This window comes from Sapajus apella, unplaced genomic scaffold, assembly GCF_009761245.1.
Source record: "Sapajus apella isolate SASKATOON/1434 unplaced genomic scaffold, GSC_monkey_1.0 scaffold147, whole genome shotgun sequence".
Classification (NCBI taxonomy): Eukaryota; Metazoa; Chordata; class Mammalia; order Primates; family Cebidae; genus Sapajus; species Sapajus apella.
This window is the reverse complement of record NW_022437087.1, coordinates 808,125-827,793: the sequence shown is the minus strand read 5'-3', so window position 1 is coordinate 827,793 and position 19,669 is coordinate 808,125. Positions and strand designations below refer to the sequence as shown.

General features: G+C 43.1%; 1 protein-coding gene across 1 annotated transcript in view; it reads left to right on the top strand.

The window, feature by feature from the left end:
* Window positions 1-3,125: 3,125 nt before the first annotated feature.
* The window catches only part of FSD2 (fibronectin type III and SPRY domain containing 2), a 54,051-nt gene continuing 37,507 nt past the window's right edge, over window positions 3,126-19,669 (top strand). The window contains exon 1 of the mRNA XM_032264834.1: window positions 3,126-3,229. The gene's annotated coding sequence lies outside the window, so the exon portion shown is untranslated. The remainder of the gene's footprint in view (window positions 3,230-19,669) is intronic.

Genomic DNA, 19,669 nt, shown 5'->3' with positions numbered 1-19,669 from the left:
AGAATACCATAGACTGGGTGGCTTATGAACGACAAACATTTATTTCTCATAGTTCTGGAGGCTGGAAAATCCAAGATTAAAGCACTGGCAGATTCAGTGTCTGGAAAGGAAGGGCCTGCTTCTTGGTTCACAGATACTTGTATTTTTTTTTTTTTTTTTTTTTGAGTTGGAGTTTCATTCTTGTTGCCCAGGCTGGAGGCGATCTCAGCTCACCTCCGCCTCCCGGAAGCAATTCGCCTGCCTCAGCCTTCCGAGTAGCTGGATTACAGGTGGGCACCACCATGCCCAGCTAATTCTGTATTTTTAGTAAAGATGGGGTTTCTCCATGTTGGTCGGGCTGGTCTCGAACTCCCAACCTCAGGTGATCCACCCACTTTGGCCTCCCAAAGTGCTGGGATTACAGGCATGAGCCACTGCGCCCGGCCGATGCCTGTATTCTTACTGCATCTTCACATGGCACAGCTCTCAGGGACCGCCAGTGTAATGGCACTAATTTTATTCACGAGGGCTTGCCTTCATGACCAAATCACCTCCCAAAGGCCACGTTTCCAAATACCATCATGTTGGGGATTTGGTTTCAACATGGGAATTTTGGGGGAATATAAACTGTCTATAGTATATGAATGTATATGTATGATGGTTAATTTTATGTGTCAACTTGATTGGGCCACCAGAATGCCCAAGTATTTGGTCAAACATTATTCTGGGTGTGTGTGTGGATGAGGTTAACCTTTGAGTCAGTAGACTGAGTAAAGCTGGTTGCCCTCCCGAATGTGAGTGGACCTCATCCAATCAATTGAGGGTCTGAATAGAAAAAAAAGCTTGAATAACAGGGAATTCTTCCTGCCTAACTGCCTTCAAGTGGGGATATGGGTTTTTCCCTGCCTTCCAACTCAGACGGAGACATTAGCTCTCCAGGGTATTGAGCCTACTGGCCTTTGGACTAGAACCACATCAGTGGCTCCCTTGGATCTTCCGCTTGCTAACTGCAGATCTTGGGACTTTTTGGTCTTCATAATTACATGAGTCAATTCCTTACGATAAATCTGCTTTCATATATGTATACATTCTATTGGTTCTGTTTCTCTGAACTTTATTACTGTGTGTGTGTGTGTGTGTGTGTGTGAGAGAGAGAGAGAGAGGAGAAAGAGAGAGAGAGATTATGCTGTTAATATGTTAATATACTGGTCTGTGGGCTCAGCATTAAAGTAGGAATTTGCAACACACTCCACAGTTAACACTCACTTTTTTCCTCAACACCTAGAAGTTTTCCATTTCTTAACAGAATCAGAATTTGGGGAGAAAGGAACATTGATAATAAATTGTCATTTTACAAATGATGAAACTAAAGCTTAGAGGAATAATCGATCACAGTCCATAATGAATGTATTGGCCGGACAGTCCCATCTCTATGTCATACTGTGGCAATGTTTTAAAAAAATGTTTGCTTAAGGCTTATATGGAAAGTATGTCCTGTGCTTTAATTGGAAGAGTCCCCCGACATATTTTTCAACCTTTTATGGTTCATGAGCACCTCTGAGAATCTACTGAAACCTGTGAGTTCTCATCCCAGAAGTGATTCCATAAAAACACAAACATAATTTTGCATATAATTTTAGAAACTCATTCATGTAGCCCCTGGCAATTCCTCAGCCATAGCTAAAGAAAACTTGCTTTAAGGCGTTAGCTATGCAGTAATACGAAGGAGTTCAAATCAGCTTTACAGGCACAGCCCACTTAAAAATATCTCATGGCATTTTCTACACTCACAAAACAGGCATCCACATTATCATTAGTATTAGTTTTTTTAAGAGACAGGGTCTCTGTCACCAGACTGGAGTGACAGTGACACAATCACAGCTCACTGCAGCCTCAAACTACCAGGCTCAAATGGTCCTTCTCCCTTAGCCTCTCAAGCAGCTGGGACTATAGTCATGAACCGCCGTAGCTAGCTCCACATCATTATTTTTAATTTTTGAGACAGGGTCTTGCTCTGTCACCAGGCTGAATTGCAGTGGCCTCATCAGAGCTCACTGCAGCCTCGACCTCTCAGGCTCAAGCAATCCTCCCTCCTCAGCCTCCCAAGCAGCTGGGACTACAGTCATGCACCAACACGTCTGGCTAATTTTTTATTTGTGGCTATGGGGGTTTCACCACGTTGCCAAGGCTGGTCTCAAACTCCCACGCTCCAGTGATGGGAATAGCTTCAATCAAGCAGGGAGAATCAAATGATGGGAATCCTGGTCCCATAATGGGAATCTCCAGAGATTCCCCATGAAAGAGAGTCAGAGCTAAGCATACTCCAGGCCCAGAGAGCCTGAGGTCAGTACCCACCGTGATGTCTACTCAAATAGGAGACATCTTATGGCTTCAGCCCTCCCGCCCTGGTTTCTAAACCAGCAGTTCCAGGACGACAGTAAGGAGGAGAGGCCAACCCCATGCTTCTTTTCCCAGTGCAGGCTTCTTGCTAAAGAGGCCCACTCTGGGAAGGGAGAAGATTTGACTCTGGCTAAACCACATTTGGCTTGTTGATTAATGTGTTGAACGGGACATTCAATTCCTGAATTTGAGATGCTGACTTCAAGTGATTTTAAAACTGTGTGTCACCTAAGAGGAAGAAGAAAGTCATTGAGTCTGCTGGATTTTCATCCAAAGAAGGGAATAATTCCCACCTGGAGTACACTAAAGGAAAGTTGGGAGGGAAAGGTAAAGTTGCATTCGATTGCCTTCAGAGTGGGGCTTACCCAGAACACTTTGGAAGAAGACCCCCGGAAAGCCCTGGTGGAAGGCATGCAGCCCAAGGGCTCTCAAGAATCTCCTTCCTGGCCTTGCTGTGACAGTCCCCACCCGTCACCACATGACCAGCCACCTGAGACCCATAGTACAGCCACGAGTCTCAAACCCCCCACAGCTAAGGAAGTAACTCAGAGCACAGTATGTGACCTCTCCTGGTGACACTTGAGTAGTAAGAAGTGGCAGCTCAGCCACAGCAGGTCTATATTTGGACCTTCACTCATGGCAGGCCTGTTGCTATTTGCGGCTGGAGCCAGCTCATGTTACCATCCAGCCTCGGTGCCCCACTTGTGGAACTCTGGTGTATAATAGGCAGGGATACCCTGTGGGGCATGCAAAGGTCACCAGGAAGGAAAGCCTGCTGAACACGGATTCAATTTTCTAGCAGAACTCCAGGTCCTCTGAGTTAAAAGAAGCATTTATGGATGCTTAGCAGGCAAGTTCTGGGGTAGTCATATTCTTCTAATGCAAATTATATTATTAGAAACTCCAATGCAAATTATATTATTAGAAACTCAGGCTTACTGCTGCAATATTAATGTAATATCTTTCCTTTTTTTTTTTTTTTTTTTTTTTTTTTTTTTTTTTTTGGGGGGAGGGAGTTTCGCTCTTGTTACCCAGGCTGGAGTGCAATGGCGCGATCTCGGCTCACCGCAACCTCTGCCTCCTGGGTTCAGGCAATTCTCCTGTCTCAGCCTCCTGAGTAGCTGGGATTACAGGCACGCGCTACCATGCCCAGCTAATTTTTTGTATTTTTAGTAGAGACGGGGTTTCACCGTGTTGACCAGGATGGTCTCGATCTCTTGACCTCGTGATCCACCCGCCTCGGCCTCCCAAAGTGCTGGGATTACAGGCTTGAGCCACCGCGCCCGGCTAATATCTTTCCTTTAGGTGGGAAAAGATATCATGGTAAATTGCAGATGTTTAAATTACAATAAACAGTGCAAATGTTTTCTGTGCCTTCTTCAAATAAGAAGAAGGCACAGAACTGAACTGTTCGCATTAACTGAACATGATGTTGGGACAGGATGGGAGTGGCTCTGATTAACGTAGAGAGGGGCTGGTGATTCTTGCAATGTATCTTTAGGATATCTGTAATGCAGGGGCCCATTTGTTAGACCCATTTGCTAGAACAGTTTGGAAATCTAGGTGTTGAATATCATCTGGCTATAGTATTATGTTGTAAATATATTTTATTTAATCTGCATGTACATGCTGACAAATAATTACTTCATGCTTTGATTCAAATACTGAAAAACAGCATTGTAATTGTTTTTCACTTGTTATGCATACAGCCTCCTCCTGTAGAAAGTTTTCAGGTTTGGGCAGTGTCTATAAAGCTGATTTGAATCATTTCATATCACTGTTAACACTTTAAGGCAAGTTTTCTTTTTTTTTTTTTTTTTTGAGACGGAGTTTCGCTCTTGTTACCCAGGCTGGAGTGCAATGGCGCGATCTCGGCTCACCGCAACCTCTGCCTCCTGGGTTCAGGCAATTCTCCTGCCTCAACCTCCTGAGTAGCTGGGATTACAGGCACGCGCCACCATGCCCAGCTAATTTTTTGTAGTTTTAGTAGAGATGGGGTTTCACCATGTTGACCAGGATGGTCTCGATCTCTTTGACCTCGTGATCCACCCGTCTCGGCCTCCCACAGTACTGGGATTACAGGCGTGAGCCACCACGCCCGGCCTAAGGCAAGTTTTCTTTCACTGTAGCTCAGGAATTGCCAAGGGCTGCATGGATGAGCTAAAAATTATATGCAAAATTATGTTCCTGCCCTTATGGGATCACTTCTGGGAAGAGAATTCACAGGGTTCAGTAGATTCAGTAGATGTGCTCATGACCAATAAACGGTTAATAAACAAACCAAGTGAGGTGGTAGATTGCTTGAGCCCAGGAGTTCAAGATTAGTCTGGGTGACATAGCTAGACCCTGTCTCTAAAAAAGAAAGAAAGAAAAAAAAACATTCTGGGGAGACTTTTCTAAGTAACGCGCAGGGACACACCTCCCATATAAGCCTTTGGCAAACATCTTTTTTTTTAAGTGCTGCCCTATGGCACAGAGGCAAGGCTATCCAGCCAAAACATTCATAATGGACTGTGACTTATCACTTTACTTCTCTAAGCTTTAGTTTCACCATTTATAAAATGATCATTTATTGTCAATGTTCCTTTCTCCCCAAATTCTGATTCTGCTAAGAAAGAGTCCAAGTGTTGAGGAAAAAAGTTAGTGTTAACTGTAGGGTATGTAGCAAAATTCCTACTTTGACACTGAGCCAGTTTGTGTTGAGACCCATTTGTGTGTATGTTCAAAGGGCAAGTGCCGCCTTGAAAGCATGCGTTCTTATCTGTATTTGCACTAAGTGTTTTCCACTCTTCTTGTGTTTTTCTGACAGTTCAACTTGTGCTTCACATTCTAGCTTCTAGTTAAAAGAATTTCTCATGATTTATTGGTCATACAGAATCCTGGCTATCTCCCTTTGGGCAGCACATGGGAATGTAAGCATTATTTTTAGTGGGCTGCTCCTCTGTCTGTAGATAGTGTGATTTAGTGGAAACCTGGGTTTGAATCCAAGCTCTTCACCTGACTGGTTGTGTGTCAGGTGAAGAGCTTGGATTCAAGCACAGGGCTAAATACAGAGTAGCCCAGATAAATTTTTGTAAAAGAAAATTGGCTATAAGCAAGGGCCTCCCTATCCTCACAGGAACTCCTTTTGCCATCCTGAAACAGGAATTTTTTTTTTTTTTTTTTTTTTGAGACGGAGTTTCGCTCTTGTTACCCAGGCTGGAGTGCAATGGCGCAATCTCGGCTCACCGCAACCTCCGCCTCCTGGGTTCAGGCAATTCTCCTGCCTCAGCCTCCTGAGTAGCTGGGATTACAGGCACGTGCCACCATGCCCAGCTAAGTTTTTGTAGTTTTTAGTAGAGACGGGGTTTCACCATGTTGACCAGGATGGTCTCGATCTCTTGACCTCGTGATCCACCCGCCTCGGCCTCCCAAAGTGCTGGGATTACAGGCTTGAGCCACCGCGCCCGGCCCAGGAATTTTTTTTAAACATCCATGACCTCCTGAATAAAATCAGGAAATTGAATTAGATGCTCTCCAAGGGACCTCCAACCCTAGAATACAACGTCTCTGCCTGGGCCCCTTGAAAACTTGCTATCGAGAGAGGAATGATCTCATAGCTGGTGTCTGTGTCATTGTGAGGCTGTTCTGCTTTAGTGCCTTCTTTCGTCATCGGCTGTTTTCAAGGGACAAATATTCCCACAGTGGCCACGGATGATTCCACACGCTGTGGCCACTGTAAGCCTTCATTTTCCATCCCTTGTCCTCACTCTCCATGAGTGACCAGGTAGAAGCCTTCTGGCCCAGGTGGGAGATGCTAAGGTCAAATAATGATAATGATAATAAGAACAAAACAATCAGAGCAGCAAACACTTACTGAGGACTTACTTTAAGCCACATACTATGTATAAAGTACGTTATGTCATTTCATCTAAATGCCAACCTTATGAGGTAGACACTGTTAACAGAGCTGTTTGATGGTCCATGAAAATGAGGCCTAAAGAGATGATTTTCCTGAAGCCATACTTCTAGGATGTGGCAGAAACAGAGTGCAAACATAGGACTGTCTGAACCCAGAGAGCAGTGTTCTTGGGGAGGAAGGATGGGGGACAGGAAAAGAGATATTACCTAGAGATTCAAGAGGTAGAGTCAGAATCAGGATTAACTGGTTAATAATTAGATTGGGGATGTTGAGGATGAGCATCTGGTCTCTGGTTTGGTGCTGGAGGGGGTGGATGTCATGCTATCATTCATGGATAGTAGCGATGCAGTGGCCTTCATAGAGGGCCGTGTTGGGTGAGCAAGGTTTAAGAAGCAGTGGTGAGATGAGGAAGAACGAGGAGGTCTCAGCAGGCAGGACAGCCTGAGCCAGGGCCTAGGGTGGGTCTCACATGGAAGACCCTGAGAGTGGCCAGAAGGAACGGAGGGTGACTGCTAGGGAAGGTGGGGCTGCTTGGGGAGTATAGAGCTATGGCATGGGGATTGGGGGGGGGTCCCTGGTGCCCAGAGGAATTGGGACTTGCCAGTAATGGAGCCCTCAAGACATGCAGACCTACCACTTCTGCCTGAGCAAGGCAATGTATGCTGTATAAGCTATGCTGCTGTCCTGGGCAGGGACACCCATGAGGAAGAACCATGGCGTGCACAGTCAGCAGACTGTAGAGTCAGGAGGGTTTCAAGCAAGATTTCGAGCCACTGAGGGAAAACAGTAGGATTCTGGATCTCCTAAAGCACAGAGTCTGTGCTTTAGGAGGGAGTACTCTGGGGACCCAGGAAAGAGGGAAAGTGGCATCTCTGAGAAATTGTGCATAGCCCCAGATGGGGTAATAATCACTTACTCACTTGTCTGGAGCCTCCTTGAGACCGGTAACTGTGTCTCATCGATCGTACCCCCAGTGCCTAGCTCAGTCCTGTTCTCTTGAATTGACACCTCACCAGCCCCATGAACAGTGAGAGCTAGGGCAATGAATGATGACCACATCACAGACCATGAATGTGGTAAGGTTAGCCAGGGTCCCGAATGGACCTAGAGCTTCCCCAGATGACCTCTGCAAGGGTGCAGACTTTGCAGGTCATTCCATATTGCCCCATAATACACTGGCTCCAGGACTTCTAACTCTGGCATGACCAGGTAGAATCTATAATGCCCCAGGAGCAGAAGCAGCAACCAGGATCCCCGGTGGAGTGTAGATGAGCAACTGCTTCTAAGCTCAGGAGACCTGCTGCTGCGGTTCCTGGCTGAAAAGAGGCCCCTGTGCCTGATACCCGGGAGGAGCTAGCAATCCCTTGGGTCTGGTATGTATGGAGGGGGCCACTTGCTGGTCCAGCTCAGCACTAGTTTTGCCGGGATACAGATTCAGTGTGAGAAGTTGTGCCCTAGTTAACTTGAAGCCACACTTCTCTAGTCCTGTGTACAGGCTGCATTAGTGAGGAGCCAGGACTGCCCCAGCCGGGGTCTGATGATGGACAGGTTTCTTTTTTTTTTTTTCTTTTTTTGAGACAGAGTTTTGCTCTTGTCACCCAGGCTGGAGTGCAGTGGCATGATCTCGGCTCACCACAACCTCCACCTCCCAGGTTCAAGCAATTCTCCTGCCTCAGCCTCCCGAGTAGCTGGGATTACAGGTGCGTGCCACCACATCTAGCTAATTTTGTATTTTTAGTAGACACGGGGTTTCCCCATGTTGAACAGGCTGGTCTTGAACTCCCGACCTCAGGTGATCCGCCTGCCTCGGTCTTCCAAAGTGCTGGGATTACAGGCGTGAGCCACCATGCCCCGCCTGTGGACAGGTTTCTTAGTAGTAACCTCCCCACAAAGAAAATTCTGGAGTCTTCATAAGTCATCGATGCCGTGGAGACAAAACCCTGGTATCTGGAAACCACTGGCTTTGCGATGCTGCCTCTGGAAGCCTGCCTCCACTCATCCTTCTCTCCATCTAGGAGGTGGACCTGATCCTATCTGTGGCCCCAAGTGGCGTGAATCAAGACATGGTGGAGCTAGTGTCTTGTGTGCCTTAATCCTGCGTGGTCATGGTATCTCAGCCTCAGCAGGTGTTACTGAAGTGATTATTTACCATTATGTTCCATGTGAAGAGTTTTGGAGCATTAGAGAATGGGAGAATCCCAAGAGTGATGTTCCCAAGTCTTGGAGCCTCAGGAGTAAGGTTTCCTTACAGGGATGCGGATATCTGAAACCAGTAACATACATGGCATTGGGTTAGGATAGCAGCATCTTTGTCACTAATGACTGCTGGAGGTCGACCTCTCTGTGGGGTGCTGATGGAGTGCCTAGAAAACAGCATCCCATGGGCTCTTCAGAGTGAAGAGGAGAAGAGAGAAGGTCCCCAGGGGCTCACCAGTGCTGAGTCTGTGTAGTCACACTCCCAGCTCTCACCTCCCCAACCCCTCCACCATCAGGGAAGGCTATTTGGTTCTTGTGTTTTTGTCTTGCGGTCAGAAAGAGCCAGGGTGAGCCCATGGAGGGAAATGTGTGGGACTTCCAGGGCAAGGTGTGGCCATGATTAATTGGGGGAGTGATATTTGGTACAAAGCCCCAGATGAAGTGGCTAAAGGCCCCTCCGGCTTAAGAGCAGGACAGGGTTCCATCAATGGCATCAGAACCTCCTGTTTTTGGATCAAAATGTTACCAGCATCCTGCGTTCTTGTAATTTCCCAGGATAGAAATCAAGAGAGATCACCAGATACAGCAGCAAAGAGAAAGTTTATTTTGGCTTGTGCACAAGGAAGCCAGCACTGAAGAAGCAAAGAATGGGCTGCTCCTTGAGGGCAGCAGTGTGTGGGTTAGTTTTATAAAGTCTTTCTATGAGGAAAGTTTACATTAAGGCATGTTAGGAGGGTTTTTCTAGTGCTTGCACAGTGGCTTAACAAGCTTCTTCAAACGTTGTATGTAGCAACAGCATTTTAAATCTCCATCCCAGTGTGATTTTTAGCATTAAAATGAAGAAGGGGTAACTCTAGGTTGGAGTTTAAATCTAAGTGCACATTTGGGGCTCCAGGGAAGTCCCTAGCCCCCTGAGATAGGAGCTTATAGTTATAGTGGTTATAGTTTCTTGGGTCTTTTGTTACTGATTGGCTGGGAGTTAGATAAGCAAAAGCTTGACTGAGGAGCTTTTTGTTTGTTTAACAGAATCTCGCTCTATCCCCAGACTGGAGTGCAGTGGCATGATCTTGGCTCACTGACCTTCGCCTCCCAGGTTCAAATGATTCTCATGCCTCAGTCTCCTGAGTAGCTAGGATTACAGTCAGCCACCACCATGCCTGGTGTGGTGGTGCATGCCTGTGATCTCAGCTACTCGGCAGGCTGAGGTGGGAGGATTGCTTGAGCCCAGGAGGTCAAGCCTGCAGTGAGCTATTACACTACTGCACTTCAATGTGGGCAACAGAGCAAGACCCTGTCAAACACAAAACAAACAAAAAACAGTGGAGGTAGTGGAAAGAAAAATGAATGGCTTTTTAAAAATATAGGTTGAGGGCCAGGCATGATGTCTCATGCCTGTAATCCCAGCACTTTGGGAGGCTATGGCAGGTGGATCACCTGAGGTCATGAGTTCAAGACTAGCCTGACCAACATGGAGAAACCCCCATCTCTACTAAAAATACAAAATTAATCAGGCATGGTGGTGCATGCCTATAATCCTAGCTACTTGGGAGGCTGAAGCAGGAGTACCACTTGGACCCAGAAGGCAGAGGTTGCAGTGAGCCAAGATCACACCACTGCACTCCAGCCTAGGCAACAAGAGTGAAACTCCATCTCAAAAAAAAATACTAATAACATACATATGTATAGCTTGGGAAGTGGCTATTAAAAGGATAGTCTGTTAGCAGAAGTGACAGTTCGTCACTGCAGAAAGATAAACAGAGTCGATAGGAAGCTGTCGAACTTGTTGACTTCTGTTTTCTGTGTACAACTGTGGAACAAATGGGGAAGACAAACAGCTGGCTGCTAACTTTGATCACATAAATGGAAGTTAAGGAAAGCTGGATCATAAAAGTGATGGATAAGGGGAAAAAAGTGCTAAACCATATCTTTAAATATTTTGCTTTTCTTATTTTTCTCAAAATATTGTATATATGTCATGTTGAAATAGTTTAATAATATTGGTTTTTTTTAAAGGCATTAGGTCTACCACAATTTTAAAATGGAGATGGCTGCACAATTTGGGGAATTTACTAAAAATCGTTGAATTGTGCGCTTGAAACATGAATTTTGTGGTATGTCAATTATATTTCAATAAGCTTCTTTTTAAAAAAGATACTATGGAATCAGATAAGCAGTTCACGTAATTCCTGGTTTTATGTAGAAACTGGTTGTTGATAGTACCTGTGCAGATGAATTACCACAGTACAACAATAATGGTGGTTGGAAATTTAGGTCAGTATTTGAATATCTATTGTACCTATGTGCAACTTGTGCAGATAAATTTAAAAACAGCTGCTTTTCTAACAAAATGAGCAAGAACAGTTTTAGTGGTGTGTCGGGATTAGAATCCAGACTGCAGTATGTGGACCTTTTACTTAAGAACCCCCTTAGAACATTATGTTATCCAACAATTGTTATTAAAAGTCAAATTACCTCGGATTAGGCAGCGATTTCTCAGATATGGAACCAGAAAGACAAGCTAAAAAGAAAAACATAGGTTAGACTTCATCAAAATTAAAAACTTTTGTGCCATCAAGAATGTAAAAAGACGACTCAGAGAATGAAAGAGAAAATATTTGTAAATCTTATTTTTAAGAAGAGAATTGTATCAGAATACACTGGGAGACCGAGGATGGAGGATTACTTAAGTCCAGGAGTTTGAGACCAGCCTGGGCAACATGGCGAAACCATGTCTCTACTAAAAATAATTTAAAAATTAGCAGAGCATGGTGGTGCACACCTGTAGTCCCAGCTGCTTGGGATGCTAGACAGAGGGATCACTTGAGCTTTAGAGGCTGAGGCTGCAGTGATCCGTGATCCCACCCCTGCACTCCAGCTGGGGCGACAGTGTGAGACCCTGTGTCAATAAATAAATGAATGAATAAATAAAATTTTAAAATGCAAGAACAAACTCTTCTGTAACATTAGAAATTTTACATTTTTTTCTCCTTGAATTTGTATTTCCATTTTACATCTCATTAGCACTTCATCCTAATGTAATATTTTTATTTTTGTTTTCTTTCTTTTCTTTCTCCTTCCTTCCTTTCTTGCTTCCTTCCTTTTTTCCCTCTTTCTCTTTCTCTCTCTCCCTTTCTCTCTTTCTTTCCTTCTTTTTTTAAAATTTTTATTTATTTATTTTTATTATACTTTAAGTTCTGGGGTACATATGCAGAACGTGCATGTTTGTTACACAGGTATACACCTGCCATGGTGGTTTGCTGCATCCATTACCCTGTTATCTACATTAGGTATTTCTCCTAATGCTATCCCTCCCCTAGCCCCCTGCATCCCCCAACAGGACCCTGACCCTTCTTTCTTTCGACAGGATTTCTTGTTCAGTCACCCAGGCTGGAGTGCAGTGACAAGATAATAGCTCACTGCAGCCCCAATCTTCCAAGCTACAGTGATCCTCCCACGCCTTAGTGTCCCAAGTAGCTGGGACTACAGGCACATACCACCACGCTGGGCTAGTTTTTTTTGTTTGGTTGGTTTTGGTTTTTTGTTTTGTTTTGTTGTGTTTGTTTTTTGAGAGGCAGTTTCACTCTTTTTGCCCACACTGGAGTGCAATGACAACATCTCGGCTCACCGCAACCTCCACCTCCCGGATTCAAGTGATTCTCCTGCCTCAGCCTCCCAGGCAGCCCGGATTACAGGCATGTGCCGCCATGCCTGGCTAATTTTGTATTTTTAGTAGAAATGCAGTTTCTCTATGTTGGTCAGGCTGGTCTCGAACTCCCCACCTCAGGTGATCTACCCCCCTTGGCCTCCCAAAGTGCTGGGATTATAGGTGTGAGCCATTGCACCCGGCCTTTTTTTTTTTTTTTTTTTTTTTTTTTTGCAGAGGTGAGGTTTCATTATGTTGCCTACGCTGGTCTTGAACTCCTAAGCTCAAGTGGTCCTCTCACTTTTGCCTCCCAAAGTGCTTGGATTACAGGGGTCAGTCACTGCACCTGAACTGTAATATTTTTCTGTGCTTGAAAAGCCTTTTGTTGGTCATCTATAATACTTCTTTACAAAAATACACATGTATAACTTGAGATTTAATATTTTCTCTTATTTTCCTGGGATCATACATCTCTGAATAGTAAACTCTTTTTTTCTTTTGAATGAAGTTACCAATACAGTTTTTAGTCATATGTAAGCAAAACAACATAAATATATTACAAATTTTCATAAACAATTATTAAATGAAAAATAAAATGGAAATGCATTTCTTAATGAGGTAGATGGAGCTTTTTTTTTAAAAAAAAGTTAATTTGTGTATCAATTGATGGAAATAATATATTTTAGACTGCAACAGGAATTAGGGTCAATTGTCTTTCTGCTTTTCATTTGGTTTATGTAAGCACTGAGCAACCTTGCTCCCCACCTTAGTCAAACATTGATGGAAATGAAAGTGTTTTATTACAGCAATGTCACTCATATTTTTCAACTCTTTCTGAAATGTGTGTCAAAAAGTACACAGTGGGCCGGGCGCGGTGGCTCACACCTGTAATCCCAGCACTTTGGGAGGCCGAGGCGGGTGGATCACGAGGTCAAGAGATCAAGACCATCCTGGTCAACATGGTGAAACCCCGTCTCTACTAAAAATACAAAAAATCAGCTGGGCATGGTGGTGCATGCCTGTAATCCCAGCTACTCGGGAGGCTGAGGCAGGAGAATTGCCTGAACCCAGGAGGCGGAGGTTGCGGTGAGCCAAGATCGCGCCATTGCACTCCAGCCTGGGTAACAAGAGCGAAACTCCGTCTCAAAAAAAAAAAAAAGTACGTAGTGATCTATCATGAAAAATTATTTTTAATCATATATTAGCTGACAATTTGATTAGCTCCTCCTTCAATTTTATTGAAAGCAAAGAACTAGAAACCACTCAGCTTGAAAAAAATTTTTTTCTTATGCATTCATTAATGTCACTCACGCTCTACCATTGATACCAATACTTCAAATTATCCTCCCATTTAGTCCCCTGGAGGTTTTTGTTTTATAATTCTCAATCAATGAGATCTTACAGTGCAATGAAATATTCAGGATGAGTGAGAGGCATAGTTTTACTTTTGTAATAAAGAAGGGCTATTGCGAAAAAATAATCTGCATGAAGCTTCAAATGCTGGCTACTTCCCAGGCAGAGCAGCTCTGGGAAAGATTAAATATGCAGTTGAACATCTGGAAGCTGATGCTCCTGAAGCTATCTATGCCCTTGTACCCCTTGGAAAGTCTTCGCATACAGATGCCATAGCCTGAAGCGTGGTGGTGGAAATGCCACCCTTTGACAGAGTCTGGAAATGAAAAGAGGAGAAAGAGAGAATAGCAGCTGGGGGGAAAGCTAGGTGGAAACTTTGTTTTTAGTCTGGGACAATGAATTTGTCATCTATTGTGACTTAACAAATTATTTCAAAACTTGGCAGCATAAAACAACAAATATTTATTCTCTTGAATGGTTTCTGAGGGTCAAGCTGCTGAGAACAGCTCATCTGGGTGACTGTGGCTCAGGGTCTCTCATGAGGCCTGGTGACCACTTTCCCTTGGTCCTCCTAATATGCCTTATACCCACAGCAATGCTGCCAACTTTCTCAGCTCACCTGCCAGCCAGCCTTGGTTCACCTGTGTTTCCATATGTTTTTCTTCCTTGTAAAGCTACTGGGGACCAGCTCTGGCCAGGACATTTCTGTTTGCCATGATGTGGGTTGCAGTCACAACTTCTATGACATTTGAACTCCCTGTCAAGTTTATCCTGTGTTAGAGTCTTTCAGTATCCTCTAGTGCTCTCTTTATAATTACTCTCCTATCATAATTCTCCTATCATCTCATCTTTTTTTTTTTTTTTGAGATGGAGTCTTGCTCCGTCACCCAGGCTGAAGTACAGGGGTGCAATCTGAGCTCATTGCAACCTCCATCATCTGGGCTCAAGAGACTTTCCTGCCTCAGCCTCTCAAGTAGCTGGGATTACAGGCGTGTTACCACCACACCTAGCTAATTTTTTTTTTGTATTTTTTGTAAAGATGGGATTTTACCATATTGCCCAGGCTGGTCTCAAACTCCTGAGCTCAAGCAATCTGCCCACCTCAGCCTCCCAAAGTGCTGGGATTACAGGTGTGAGCCACTGCACCCAGCCTAATACTCCTTTATAGTGAACTGTCTTCCTCTGATATAGCTATAAATGCCTATATTTAATTCTCATAGACTTGTAGATGCTAATCTTCTTCTAACCTCTGGTTTATTATCCTACTATGAAGTTGAGAATTGGAATGTTTATTATCAGGTTCTGGGGAGGATTTTATTTGGGGGTGTGTTATATTTCATAGGAAATGCCATTTTGTTATATGGAAAAAAGACATCATAGCTTGAGCTCCTCCAACAAAGTGTTGTAATTTAGAAATTCTTAGGAAGCTTGTCATAACAAATCAATTAAAAAATTAACAACAATATAGCCAACTCTATGTTGTCTATAAGATACACACTTTAGATTCAAAAATACAAATAGGTTGAAACTAAATGGATAGAAGAAGATAAATCATGTAAAAAGCAACCACAAGAAAGCTAGAGGGGCTGTACTGACATCAGAAAAAAAAATGGATTTAAAACAAAAAAGTGTTACTAGAGATAAAGAGGGATACGCTATCATTAGAAAAGAGCCAATCCATCAGGAAGACATGACAATTACATATGCACGTGCATCTAACTACAGAACACCAAAATATGCCAAACAAAAACTGACACAAACGAAGGTAGAAATGGAAACTCTAATAATAAAGGTTGAAGACTTCAACACTCTGCTTTAAGTAATGGATAGAACAATGAAGCAGAAGATCAACAAGGAAACAGAAGACTTAAATAGTACTGTAAACCTACTGGACCGAACAGACATCTATATAACACTCTACCCAACAATAGCAGAAGCAGAATATACACATTCTTCCGAAATGCCTATGGAACATTTTCTTTTTTTTTTTTGAGACAGAGTTTCGCTCTTGTTACCCATGCTGGAGTGCAATGGCGCGATCTCGGCTCACCGCAACCTCCGCCTCCTGGGTTCAGGCAACTCTCCTGCCTCAGCCTCCCGAGTGGCTGGGATTACAGGCACGCGCCACCATGCCCAGCTAATTTTTTGTATTTTTAGTAGAGATGGGGTTTCACCATGTTGACCAGGATGGTCTCGATCTCTTGACCTTGTGATCCACCCGCCTCAGCCTCCCAAAGTGCTGGGATTACAGGCGTGAGCCACCGCACCCGGCCTACGGAACATTTTCTAAGATAGACTATATGCTAGCCCGTAAAACAAACCTCAATAAATTTAAAAGGATAGAAATAATACAAAATGTTTTCTGGTTGCAGTGGAATGCAAATAGAAATTAATAAAAGAAAACTCACAAATATATGAAAATTAAACAACACACTTCTCAATAACCAATGGGTCAAAGAAAAAATCAAAATGGAAGTTTAAAAATACTTTGAGATGAATAGATATGAAGATAAAACATATGAAAACTTGTGGGATGCAGCGAAAGCGGTGATTAGTGGAAAATTTATAGCCATAAATGTCTATATTTAACAGGAAGAAAGATGTCAAATCAATACATTAAGAAACTGAAAAAAGAAGAACAAACTAAACAAAACAAGCAGAGGAAGGACATAATAAATATTAGAGTGGAAATTAATGAAATAGAGAATAGAAAAACGATAAAGAAAATTAAAGAAACCAAAAACAGATTATTTGAAGTAATCAACAAAATTGACAAACCTCTAGTAAGAGGTTTAACCAAGAAAAAAATGAGAGAAGAATCAAATTACTAGAATCAGAAATGAAAAAGGAGCATTACCACCAAGCATACAGAAATAAAAAAGATTAAAAAGAAATACCATGAACAATCATATTTGAATAAATTAGATAATTTAAATGAAATAGACATCTCATAGCAAGTCACAAAGTACCAAAACAGACCCAAGAAGAAATAGGCAATCTAAATAGGCTTAAGTAAAGAGATTAATAATTTAAAAACCAGCTCTTGCCGGGCGCGATGGCTCACGCCTGTAATCCCAGCACTTTGGGAGGCCAAGGTGGGTGGACTGCCTGAAATTGGCAGTTTGAGACCAGCCTGACCAACATAGAGAAACCCCGTCTCTACTAAAAATACAAAATGAGCTGGGCATGGTGGCACATGCCTGTAATCCCAGCTACTCAGGAGGCTGATGGAAGAGAATCGCTTAAACCCAGGAGGCGGAGGTTGTGGTGAGCCGAGATTGTGCCACTGTACTCCAGCCTGGGCAACAAGAGCAAAACTCCATCTCAAAAAAAAAAAACAAAAAAAACAAAAAACCAGCTCTTTCCAAAGTGAATTCAGGGCCCCATCGCTACTTATGCTATATTTCAACATACCTTTCCTTTCTTATTTTGAAAACTTCCTGGAAAGCCATCTTCGCTAAGTCTCTCCTAGTCTCTATATGTGTGGTTGGTAGTCGTGGAAGTGACACGTGAAGTAAGCCAGAAGTTTGGTGGAACGTGTAAGAAACTGTTTTGTGCTTTTATGGATGTCATACTTGACAATACATGTATAAGTTACTAATATATGAATTGATGCTAAATATATCTTCCATTTGCATTCCTTTTGGATAAAATTATTTCTTGATGTGAAAAAAAAAAAAAAAAAAAAAAAAAAAAAAAAAAAAAACACCAGCCTGGCCAACACGGTGAAACCCCGTCTTTACTAAAAATACAAAAATTAGCCAAGTGTGGTGGCAGGTGCCTGTAATCCCAGCTACTAAGGAGGCTGAGGCAGGAAAATCACTTAAATCTGGGAGGTGGAGGTTGTGGTGAGCCAAGATTGCGCCACGGCACTCCAGCCTGGGTGACACAGTGAGAACCTGTCTCAAAAAGAATTAGTAATAATAATAATAATAAACCACCCACAGAGAAAAGTCTAGGACCAGGTGGCTTCACTGGTAAATTCTACCAAACATTGAAAGAAGCAATAATATCAATTCTTTACATACTCTTCCAAAAAAACAGAAGAACAGGAATACTTCCCAACTCATTCTATGAGACATATTACCCTGATACCAAAACCAAAGAAAGATACCACAAGAAAAAAAACCCAAAGCTGCAGGCCAGTATCTGTTAGGAATATGAATTCAAAATTCCTCAGCAAAATGCTAGCAAACTGAATCTAGTTGCATATAACAAAAAATTAGGCCAGACATGGTGGCTCATGCCTGTAATCCCTCTTAAAAAACAACAACAGGCCCGGTGCCGTGGCTCAAGCCTGTAATCCCAGCATTTTAGGAGGCTGAGGTGGGCGGATCACCAGGTCAAGAGATCGAGACCATCCTGGCCAACATGGTGAAACCCCCTCTAAAATTTGTATCTAAAAATACAAAAATATGCTGGGTGTGGTGGCGTGCGTCTGTAGTCCCAGCTACTCAGGAGGCTGAGGCAGGAGAATTGCTTGAACCCGGGAGGTGGAGGCTGCAGTGAGCCGAGATTGTGCCACTGCACTCCAGCCTGGTGCCTGGCAACAGAGCGAGACTCTGTCTCAAAAAAAAAAAAAAAAAAAGTATTAACTATTATGATCAAGTGGGATTTATCTTAAATTTGGCAATGGATTATTAGACATGGCACCAAAAGCACAAGCAGCAGCAACAACAGAAAAATAGATAAACTAGACTTCATCAAAATTAAAACCTTTTGTGCTTCAAGGGACATCATCAAGAAAATAAAAGGACACTTCACAGAACAGAAGAAAACTATTTGTAATTTACACGTCTGACAGTGGCTAGAATCCAGAATACATAAAGAACTCTTAGAGCTCAACAATAAAAAGGCAAATAACCCAATTTAAAAATGGACAAAAGATCTGAAGAGGCATTTCTTCAAAGCAGATATACAAATGGCCGGTAACTACATGAAAAATACCTGACATCATTATTCGTCAGGGGCATGCAAATCAAAATCACAGTGAGATACAATTTCATATCCACCAGGATGACTGAATGAAACAGTCAGATAATAACAAGTGTGACAAGAATGTGGAGAAATCTGAGCTTTCCTACACTGCTGGCAGGAATGTAAAATAGTGCAGACAATCTGGAAAATAGTTTGGCGGTTTCTCAGAAAGTTAAACATAAGTTACCATTTGACCCAGTGATCCCACTCCGAGGTGTTTACTCACTCCTAGGTATACATCTAAAAGAGAAGAAAACATACTCACACAAAAATTTGTACACAAATGTTTTTAGCAGTATTATTTAAAATAGCCAAAAGGTAGAAACAATCCAAACAAGATGGCAAACCACCCGAATCAACTAATGCGTGAACAAACAAAGTATGGTATATCCATACAACAGAATATTTTTCTGGTCCTAAAAAAGAAATGAAATACTGATACATGCTACGACCTGGATGAACCTTGAAAACATTACAGTCAGTGAAAGAAGCCAGTTGCAAAAGATTATATACTATATGATTCCGTTTATAGGAAATGTCCAAATAGGAAAATCAATAGAGACAGAAAGTAGATTAGTTGTCGCTTAGGGCTAGGGGAGATGGGGAAATGCTGGTGGTGACAGCTAAAGGGTACAGTGTTTCTTTTTGAGGTGATAAAAATGCTCTAAAATTATGACTGGGCACAGTGGCTCACGCCTGTAATCCCACCACTTTGGGAGGCTGAGGCAGGAGGATCCCTTGAACTCAGGAGTTCAAGATCAGCCTGGGCAACATGACATGACCGCGTCTCGAAAAAAAATAAATTTAAAAATTAGCCAGTCATGGTGGCACATGCCTGTAGTCCCAGATACTTGGGAGGCTGAGGTATGAGTATCACCTGAGCCCAGGAGGCAGAGGTTGCAGTGAGCCAAGATGGTACCACTGCACTCCAGCTTGGGTGACAGAAGGAGACCATGTCTCTAAAAAATAGTCTTTAAAAATTAAAAATACTTTGGGAGGCCGAGGCGGGTGGATCACGAGGTCAAGAGATCGAGACCATCCTGGTCAACATGGTGAAACCCCGTCTCTACTAAAACTACAAAAAATTAGCTGGGCATGGTGGCGTGTGCCTGTAATCCCAGCTACTCAGGAGGCTGAGGCAGGAGAATTGCCTGAACCCAGGAGGCGGAGGTTGCGGTGAGCCGAGATCACGCCATTGCACTCCAGCCTGGGTAACAAGA